Source organism: Mchenga conophoros, linkage group LG6, assembly GCF_057382185.1.
Source record: "Mchenga conophoros isolate Kocher_MC1m ecotype Shallow Benthic linkage group LG6, M_conophoros_male_GT1.1, whole genome shotgun sequence".
In the NCBI taxonomy this organism is placed as follows: Eukaryota; Metazoa; Chordata; class Actinopteri; order Cichliformes; family Cichlidae; genus Mchenga; species Mchenga conophoros.
Genome location: NC_140531.1, coordinates 15,249,257 through 15,259,723, shown reverse-complemented (window position 1 = coordinate 15,259,723; position 10,467 = coordinate 15,249,257). Strand labels below are relative to the sequence as shown.

General features: G+C 40.8%; 1 protein-coding gene across 3 annotated transcripts in view; it reads left to right on the top strand.

Moving 5' to 3' along the window:
• Nucleotides 1-2,694: 2,694 nt before the first annotated feature.
• The window catches only part of LOC146572351 (tripartite motif-containing protein 2), a 29,142-nt gene continuing 21,369 nt past the window's right edge, over nucleotides 2,695-10,467 (top strand). For 2 of the 3 annotated variants that reach the window (XM_085276402.1, XM_085276396.1), the window contains exon 1: nucleotides 10,191-10,366. The gene's annotated coding sequence lies outside the window, so the exon portion shown is untranslated. Of the gene's footprint in view, nucleotides 2,792-10,190; nucleotides 10,367-10,467 lie in introns of those variants that run through there. The other variant, XM_085276398.1, reaches the window with a different exon arrangement.

The following is a 10,467-nucleotide window of genomic DNA, read 5'->3' as shown; positions in this document are numbered from 1 at the left end:
TGCGGGCAGCTGGGACCGGTGTGATATGAAATTATGGTCAAATGGTAAAACTCCAGTCTGGCCTAAAACTAAAAAGCACTCTGCCAGAGCATGGCCACAGAAATTGGACTTTTTGTAAATATTTGATGTTCGTATGGCCGTCTCAGCGCCTTAATATTTACTTTAAAGATTAATATTAGACTTTTTCAGTCCAGTATGTGCATTTAACACCTTTATTTTACTTTTGTGTACTTTTTGTGTAGATTTAAGTAAATAAGAATTAATTTAAAAATAAATGCTGGTTACTGCTGATGCTTCTGAGCTTTTGCTCGCGTACTCTGAATGTGAAATTTTACATGCACTGGTGTGCTTTTGTGTTCTGGTTCCTCTTCAGCCTTTATTAAAACTCTTTTTAGGCTGTCACTGTACCGCTTTAGCTGTGAGGAAGCAGAGGTGGGATGCGGAGAAGAAACAGAAATCTTTGCACTGAGCCTGTGATTGTGCATCGCATGCTAAACAGCTGCCCTTTGACTGTGGCACACACACACACACACACACACACACACACACACACACACACACTGCCTGAGTTTTCTAAAATAGTAGTGAGGCCTTCAGATGCGACACCCTTCCCCCACCTCTGACGCACACCAGACAATAAACGTTACGCAGCCTGTTCCTGCATCAAACACAATCATTAATGGAGAAGGAATGCAAATAACTCGATTCTTTCTTTCTATTTCATCTGAAAAGAGTCTTTCATGGGCGGCTGCATAATGTAGAGTTGCCATGCAACAGGCTCCTGCATAAAAAAGGGAGGGGCTTGACAGGAAACCACAATTACAACTGGCTCTGGGACACCCATCAGTCCTACTAGAAGCTGGAATTGTACGACCAGCTTACATTCTTTTTAACTCAATTAAAAAAATTAATAAAAATCTTATCTATTGATTGATTGATTGGATTAAAAAAATACATCCAATATAAATCCATCCGTTAGATTTCTTAAATCCTTGTCCTGTTCATGGCTCAAGCCTATCCTTATTGTGTGAAGAGCTGGGAAAACTCTAGACAGTTAACCACAGTGTAGTTAAATATTAGCCCACAGACAGCTTAGTTTAAGCTATCTTAGCCTAATTTAAAACAAAATGACAGCTAACATGAACATATCTATTGTTATATCACCTGCTGGTTTTGGACTCTGCATTTCGAAACCTCAACAATGGCCCTTTGCCGAGAGCAGACGTGACAACATTTGAAGGAGAGCAGGAGCTCGCAAGCATAATTAGCAAGCTACATCCATGACCTGCAGAGGTGCCATGCACAGACACACATAGCTAGTTACTTATGGAGGGCCTAGTTGGCCGAAATGAATGAATTAAATAGAATTCAGTTTGGCACTCTAGGCCCTCAGTACCACGCTTAGAGTAGTCTAATACCAGAAGTTTACTCCTTAAACTTAATCACACTTTGCGGCCGGTCTGTAGCGCACACAAAGCCCTGACATGAGTCAGATAATTCTATAACAAATGCTTCAAATGGCTCCAGCAGCACAAACACTGTGAAGAAGTCCACTTACAGTTCTCCTCACATGGAAAACTATCCTACAGCTGTCTGTGTTTGCATACCCAGCTCCAAATCAAATCCAGTTAGTAAAAAATTCACTTCACTTCTCTGCAGACTTCTGAAGCTACCCACAGAGACCAAAATCACATTTTGTATCAGTGTAAACTTTTTTGTTTGTTTTTTATTTTGTAAAGTTTTAAAATAGGATTGACTCACTAATGGATTTAGCCTCAAGTGGCCGCTAGAGGAAATGCAGTTTATGACACTCCATATTTTAGCTCCAGTGCTTGTCACTTATTTATTATCTGGTGAATAAATAAATTAGGGTCACCTGTAAAGTTGAATGAATGAATAAATAAATAGATGGATCAATATTCAATTAAAAATTATCTATATAGTGCCAAATGACAACAGCTGACTCAAAGGCTTTATATTGTAAAGAGGCTAGAATAATAAATACAGGTGTTAGCTAGCAGTTGATGGACGGCTGACGACTTAAAGTTGGTTTGTTTGTTTAATTTTTCGGCTGACTGTCCTTTGTTTTACTCATTTCATTTATTTGGTAGTTACTTTAAATATTAAATTACTAAATGTGAGATTTTTGCCTCAGTAAGAGTGTAAGGAGGTTGTTGTTTTTGGCATACGACAAAACTACGTTAGCTTTTAGCTTACCCGTGCTTCTTAACGTTATACTAAACTATAACCACTGGTATTTCTTACAACCCTAAAACCCCAGTCAGTCAATGTCTTCATGCAACTTTTGGCACCGACAATAATGATTTTTTATTTGTGTGTGTGTGTGTGTGTGTGCGTGTGTGTGTGTGTTTAAATTATGTAGAAACAAATTAACAACATGCAGAAGCCTACTTTTCTTTTAAATGTATTGTGGTAGAAATATTAGGCCCGATTCCCAAGTGATAAAACAAGAAATACTACAAATAGTGATCCACAGAAGTACCAAACACTGAAGCAGAAATAGAAATAACTCTTTGACAATCGGTTATTTTTACACGTGAATGCAAAATTGATGAGTTCAGACTGCCTCCGGCTGCTGTTGCCCTTTATTGTCGGCGGATCCCTTTAATAAGTGAAGTGGAAGTGAGTTGAAGTGGCTCTCGGTTCAGCTGTAGAGTGAGCGCAGAGCAGCACACGGGACGGGACAGAGGGAGCTTAAACGGGACAATCCCAGCAGATGACGATAACTGCTTGAAACATCCTCAGTTTTCGCGGATAAGTCTGCCTTTAGGTAAGTGGTAAACATCAGCTGTGTGTGTGCTTTAGGATTTGGCTTAACGCAGTCAAAGCTTTAGAGGATTCACATCTCTGTGTTAAAATGAATCCAATCATATAAAGTGCAGATGTCCAGTTGCTGGTTTAGTAAGAGCGCAGGTCTGCAGCGGGACAACAGCGAGCCTACGTCCGCATCTTCAATCTGCGAAAACTTGAATGAACCACTGATGCGCTCGTGGTGAGCGCTGGGGAGGAAGGATCGCATGAGTTGCGAGGCACTGTGGGATTTTGTTTGGCGTTTTCAGCGCGTGTGTTGTCTGCACGTGTAGTTCTCTGTGAGTATTTTCAGTTTAAACTTCAGGCTTGATCTTAAAGTTGAGTTGTCACAGCGCAGAGTCTGGCGTGAGTCGCCGCACTGCACCTGATTCTCTGCTGCTGTTATTTCTGCAGTGAAACGTGTCTGACCGTCGGATTCATTCAGAAGTCATCTGATTTTAGCAGGAGTCATTAAAAACACTGAGATGAGAGCATTTCTGCAGATTCGGTTGAGTTAGTGATTTATTTAAATAAAAACAGTAACAGTAATTTTTCAGGGAATAAATGAAATAATTAAATCTTGAATTGACATTTTGACACCATGTACACCTAGTTGAACAGTTTATACACTGTGTGTTGATTTTAGAAATTAAACATACTAATAAGTGACCCTTGGACTTGTGCTCTCCCTCTGCAGTCAGTTTACAGATATAAGAAACTTGAATTGAATACCAAATGAATCCTTTGATCAAATGTGACCAGAGAAGTCTGTTACATTGCTGGGGTTTTACATTCATTTTGGGAGTTTCTACGACATTGCCATCATTATTCACAGTGGATTGTCTCAATGGCTCATCAGCAAGCCACATTCATGTCATTGTCATGGATTAATGTGTGATTACATAAGCCTGTCCACTCCTCTCTCTTATCCTGGCTCTGTGCGAGAGAGTCTTTGATGTCCAAGCAGTAGTTTTCCTATGGCGGGCTGTTCTTTCTGTTGTGACATCAGAGATGCTTCAATGCAGTAAATGGTTGTGGGAACAAAAAGTAGAAAGTGGTGTGGTAAGGGCTGCACAGTTCTGCCACCGCTGCAGTGGAGCATCATCCTCGTGCTAATCGGGAAACGTGAGTGTTTTGGAAAGAAGGAATTCATCTTCAAGCTTCTTTTTCCCATCATGTGACTAAGTGGCACCGGACGCCACACGTGCCCATCCATCACATCCCACCTGATCGTGAGCTGTTCCGAGCCTACCTCATCGTTTTGATTGAAGCTGACATTAGTCTCATCTGTCCAGAAAAGGTAAACTGGGAAATGAATCGTGTCATCTGGGCTTTGTGTTCTTAAGTCTGATGAATAGTTTGTTGAAACCTCTGTGATTATTGTTGTGAATTCTTCTCTTTATGGGATTATTATGTGTCTAACCATATAGAGGTTTCTTCATTTTAATGGATGTGTGGTCATCCACCATTCTTGTCTTCCATAGATGTCCAGGAGTCTTTGTTTCCAAGCTCATCTCTGTCTATTTTTTCTTTTGTTGTTTTCCCCCCAAGATTTGATTTAAATGTTTTCACTGCTAGTGTTTCTGCTCTTAGCCTGATTGGTTTGTTATTTTGATTTTGATTTTTTACAGCCTAAACCAGGGTTGGGGGAACTCCAGGCCTCAAGGGCCAGTGTCCTGCAGGTTTTAGATGTGTACTTGATCCAACACAGTTGATTTATATGGGCAATTACATCCTCAACATGTCTCAATGTTCTCCAGAGGCCTGCTAATGAACTAATTGTTTGATTCAGATGTGTTGACCCATGGTGATATCTAAAACCTGCAGGACACTGGTCCTTGAGGCCTGGAGTTCTCCACCCCTGGCCTAGACCTTCTGGCCACATGTTTCTGTTTTGCACCTTCAAAATGCAAAAGCCACCCTAGGAGTCTCACTACTTCTCAATTCCTCTTAATGACGAAGTAGTGATGAAGGAACCCACATATGTCCATGAAATAACTTTTGGGGGTAAAGGCAGCACGTCCAAGCAACAATCTTAAAAAGATAAAACAGGGAATAACACAAATCCGAAACACCTCTAACTCTGCATCGAGTTACCGTAATCCTCAAAAAATTCCCACTCTGTGCACAGAATCCTGACTCCGATCAGTGCAACACTTACTGTTTCTGTATGAAACGACAGTTTAAAATGTTGTTTTTGCTTTTATTGGATAGTGAAGTAAAGAGTGGAAAGGAAAGCAGAGAGTGCAGCAAAGGGCCGCAGGTCAGAGTCAAACCCTGGCCAACGTATCGCTCCCTGCTCACCCTGGGAGCTAAACTGGAGTCCTTAAAAGAAAGTCCTTCAGATTACATTTACATTGAATAGTTTGTCTACACAGTGAACAGTCTTTAGTGAAATGTAGAATGCATTTTGTCAATAAATGTGTTTAATCACTCGTGATACTTAAAGAATAGTTGAGGTACGTTGTCTTGATACGCAGTGTGTAGTGTCAGCAGTTGCAAAACACTTATTTTCCCTCAAATCCATCCCTCATTCTCATCCACGTCAAAGAAATTACTTACTGTTTTTAAATATACAAAGTTTGAATATGAGAATACATGTGAGAGAAAAAAAACTATGAATAAGCAATAAAGTAGCACAAACCTAATAGCAAGTTACATAACAAAACATCTGTTTAGTAGGGGTGCAACGATACACAAAATTCACGGTTCAGTTCGATACTTTGGTGTCACGGTTCGATATTTTTTCGATACAAAAAAAATGTTCATGCCTTTTTAATTTGTCATTTATTAAATTTTCACGGCACATTCACACCACATTTCTGTGCGTTCATCATTTGTTTGAAGCCAGCTCACCTCCTGCAACTACTTTTCCGAGAATACGTGCTTCTTTTGTGGTTCGGACTCCTGACATTTCTTTGGAGGTGGAGGAACATCACAGTAATTGCTTAAAGGAGCTTCTTCGACATCTTTAAGAGTTCTAAACAAATGTCTGTCCTCCTCCTGAAAATCTTATGTACGCAAACACGCGTTGCAACTTCTTATCTTGTGCGCGTTTTTTATTTTGACAGCGAATGCGCACCTGCGGACCACTTATGTGCAGCCCTGGTTATTTAGCTCGTCATATTGCAGCCACAGAAATTCTTTTGTCCATGAAACCATAAAGCTGCACTTTCTTTTTGCCTTATAGTCTGATTTGTCATAACTTCTCCGTTTTGTGGTAAGCTTTTCTTTGGCTGTCACTTCTTCACCCTGACCTGTCTTATTTGGCTCAGCAGAACTAAAATATATATCCTGCTGCTTTTACACACGCACTCACATAAGCTCAGCGATTCTCTGCGCGATCAACCTCTCACATGTTTAAGCTGCGGGAGATTTCACTTGTCATGTTTGCATAGTAAGCTAACGATTAATAAGACGATGTCAGAGGAATTGGTGCGCAAATTATCATCAGTCACCAATCAGTGCTGTCGCTCTCTATACACAGTTCGCGCGATTGCAAAGTGAAAGCAAAAAACAAGCGCAAATTCAAACGCGATTTCAATATGTCACATATTGACAGTGGCTCACCGATGCCAATGACATAATTACCCAGCTACATTTCTGAAAGAATGCAAAAGCATTCACATATATATTTCCTTCCTACGACAGGCCGACGGGCAGGGCAGAGATAGATTTTGGTAGCCCAACTGGAAAAATCGCTAGCCCCGGGACGTCGGGCTAGCGATTTTGCGAGCCCTGTATCTGATTGAGGAGTCACTCATCTTTGGAAAAGAGAGTTTATTACAGAGAAATGGCTCTTTCCAAAATAAAAGCTATACTATCCGCTTCTTCTGGGCTATATTCTCAGCAGCATATTAAATATATCAGGTCCCCATAAGGAGAATCATGTGCTCACGGCTGTCTAAATGACTCGGGTAAAGTTAGTAGCGTGCTTGTTGTTTTTGTCTGCTTCCACTTGTCTTTGCACTAGGATGATGTCGGTGTAAATGTGCAGTCATATTCGTTGTGTTCCCACTAGTGCTGTCAGCGTTAATCTCGTTGAAATGACGTTAACGCCACAACACTGCAAAACTCAGTTAACGATGTAATTGAGCATTGCGTGGCACATCCAACATACTGTTTTACTTTAGTCCATGACGCGCTTACCTTCAGGGTCATACGTCACATGAAAACCAAAATAATTCCAAACGCCAGATCTGAATGAGGGTGGGGGAGGTTCAATTTGCCATGTTGCAAGGAGAGCTTAACTTCTGTGTCGCTAGCTTTCCCTGCCCTCAGTGAATCTGCGTTCGACTACTCCGCCTAGGCTGCACTGTCGAGCGCAGATCCATTGAGCGCTCAACACAGACAGCATCGTCAGAAGGAAAGTTGATAAAATAAATTAAAAATTTTGTATTGTTCATACATATGCGTACCGAACCGAAAGCACTGTATCGAACGGTTCAATATCGATACGAGTATCGTTGCACCCCTACTGTTTAGCCATAAATATATAAAAAATTTTAAGATCATTTGCAACATAGACGCTCATTAAGGCAAATGTAGCTTTGTTACAGTATCAGTCCGCAAATAACCCCGATATCGACTGACATATTTTTCCATTACATGTCGGCTGGTGGTGTTAGTATTGATGTTTTTCTCGTACAGTGACTAAAACCCCGAAGGCTTGCTGTTCTGCACTGTTGCACTGTGACATTGTCACCCCTCAGGATCAATGGACCCAGCGCTTTGAGCTCTGCCAGAGCTCAGAGTCTGTGTGGTTAAAGCTAAGTGATTAAGCTAGAACAACAACCAGCTTAGTCACTCTTTACTCTGTAGTAGCTCTGAGTGCATCTGAATCATTTCTGTGACTGCAAATCAACAGGAGAACGAAGGACTTCTGAGTGACATCGTTTTTGAAAGAGCAAACAAACACATTGTAGATTATGTGCATGAAGTGTGTTGGTGAGCCTACTATTAGTGCTGATGTTGCATGGTGTGTCCACCAGGGGGCACTCTGCAATTTTCCGCGCACAACAACTAACAGCTAATCCGAGCAGATTCAAGCGGAGTGGGAATAAGTAAATAAATAATTACACGTACCAAATGATTGGAGAATCTGTTTATGTGTTATAAACAGGTTCTCCAGATTCCATACATATGGAATTTTTAAATCACCAAATATCGGTATCTGTATCAGTCATAAAAATCCTTCTGATCTATTTCTGATCTAGCATGCAAGAGGTGACATTATCTTTTGGTCATCTCCAAATAATGAGGAGCTCTGATGTAATGCTACAAGTTAAAGGCAACACACATTGTAGTTATATGTGCTGTGAAAACCTTTCACTTACTATCTTTGAACATATTTGCACAGAGAGCCATTTGTACTATTATGAGCATTAAGGCTGCAAACATATATATTTTTTGTGTCAAGGGTATTGTCAGTCACAATACAGGGTACAGTACAATAGTGATGACATCATACGTCTTTCTTATCAAGTAATGCAGTTTCCCACCCTGTCATGTGACCTATGGAGGTCACCTGATGCAAGATGTGAGTGGAGGTTGAAAGGAAGGGAGGAGACTGCAATGTAAGAGGAACCTGAACCAGCCTAATAACCAAAATAAACACGTGAGCTTAGAGATGGTCTGCTTAAACTAATTAGCAGTTTTACGGTTATTTACCTTTCTGGAGAGCAATGAAGACAAAACATTAATCAATCAAAATGGGTTATTCATAGCAAGTAATAATCATCTTAAATTGTTCTTTCACTTTTCTTTATTGTTCAGGTTGAGTAAACAGTATTTAGTCAGTATTTAGGAGAAAATACTGAAGCATGTCTCAAGGAACTCATTTGTTAGATTTAGCATACAATGCAACGAGCCATTACAGATTAAAAGATCAGTAGTTACATCGCATTTCTTCTTCTTCTTTCACATATTCAGCTGGTGGTTTCCTGTTACTCTGTGTGACACAGTGAAATAAATCTGAAAGAGGATTGAATCACAGTGCTCCTGTTACTGTATAACGTCATTTTCTATGCTTAAGTAATCATTAATCCATTTAAGTGGGAGTCGGGGGGAAGCAGATGCATTTGGATAATTACCACAAACATTTGTTTTTGCCTGCCAATAAGATTAAAGCTTTCAAGAAATAGGAACCACTCTGGGGGGAGCTACATGTCTGTGTTATGTGAGAGTGTCTTCCTGTCTGTAGGAAAGTGTGGGTGTGGGTGTATACAGCCCGATAACGCATCATGAGTGATTTTTTTGTTATGGTGGAACAGCTAATGTGTCTCTGCCAAGGTATAAACGTGAAAGATGTGCAAACAATAAGAGGAAGGCTGCCCTCTTGGCTGCAAGCGTCAGAACAGGATGCTCATTTTATTATCGTGTTTTTGGAAACGCGAAAGAAAAACAATCAGTAAGATCACATTAAAACACAGTTGAGCCGTTTATACTAAAAAATAAGCCTGCATATTAAGATTCATGGTGCTGAATGGAAAACTGAAAAGGAATTTTAGAGCCTCATATGTACAGCTGTGGTCGTAAGTTTACATCCGTGAGCATGAATTTCATGGTCATTTTGGAGGTTTTAGGTTCTTTTTCGCTGGAGGAATGACTGCACACATAACGTCTGCTTCATGTTGAACTTATCTTCCAACTTTGCCTCATCTGGAGGCAAACAGATACCAACGCACCGCTGATTAATAACTGCATTTCTGCTCTTTGAACCGTAGTGTTCAGCATATGATTGCACTGTGGTCATCACTTAGAGGACTGTTACAGTTATTATGGCTTTCTGGGACCATCTTGTTTCAATTACTATGACTTTGGTTGGCTGTTGCTCTTTAACGTTTGGATCAGTGAGTTTTGGATCTGCCTGCAGTTTGTTTTAACTCTTAGTTTATCTAGTTAAACTACTCTGTGCAGACATTTTTGCTTTGATAGTTTTTCTAGTGCAACTTGTAGCACCTTTACCTCAAATCAGGATGAAACTCCTCGTAAAAAGGTGGGAGTGGTGTCCTGTGCCTTCGCACTAACATCTTAATGTAAAAATTACTAGCTTTAATTACTTTTGTGTCATTTAGGGAGTTTTCTTATAATCATTTGCACCTGGGACAGCATTTGGACTCTGCAAATAATGAAATCCTTTGGCCACTGCTGGCACATTTGATTGTGTCTGTTTCTGTCAGCAGCCCCGTCCTCTGTCACTCCTTATCTGTCTCTGCTCCATGCTAGTTGAGCTTCTGCCCTCACTGGGGGTTAAAGAGCAGCACAGGCTTTAAGCCCAGCCTTCTTCAGCCTCCCTAGCTCCTGTGATTGGTCTGTTGTCTTCCTCTACACCACTGTACTGTCCTCCCCCTCCGTCTCCGCTCACCCGTTGGCCTCCTGTCAGTCTGTTTGGATTATTGTAGCAGCTCAGGCCTCTCACATGCCTTCTTGTCACTGCCTCCTGGACATAATACAGCATATCATACATGTGGAGAATTAGGTGACGAAGAGCAGCGTTTGTTTTCCGCCTCAGTGAAGAGAGAGAACAGAAGAGGAGAGCAGCCATGGAGTTGAAGTAAGTGGGATGTTCTGAATGTGGGTAGGAGGGCTGGAAAGAGCGGGTAACAAGAGGAAGGAAAGATTTATGATTAATTAAAGGCAGAAGCTATAACAGTG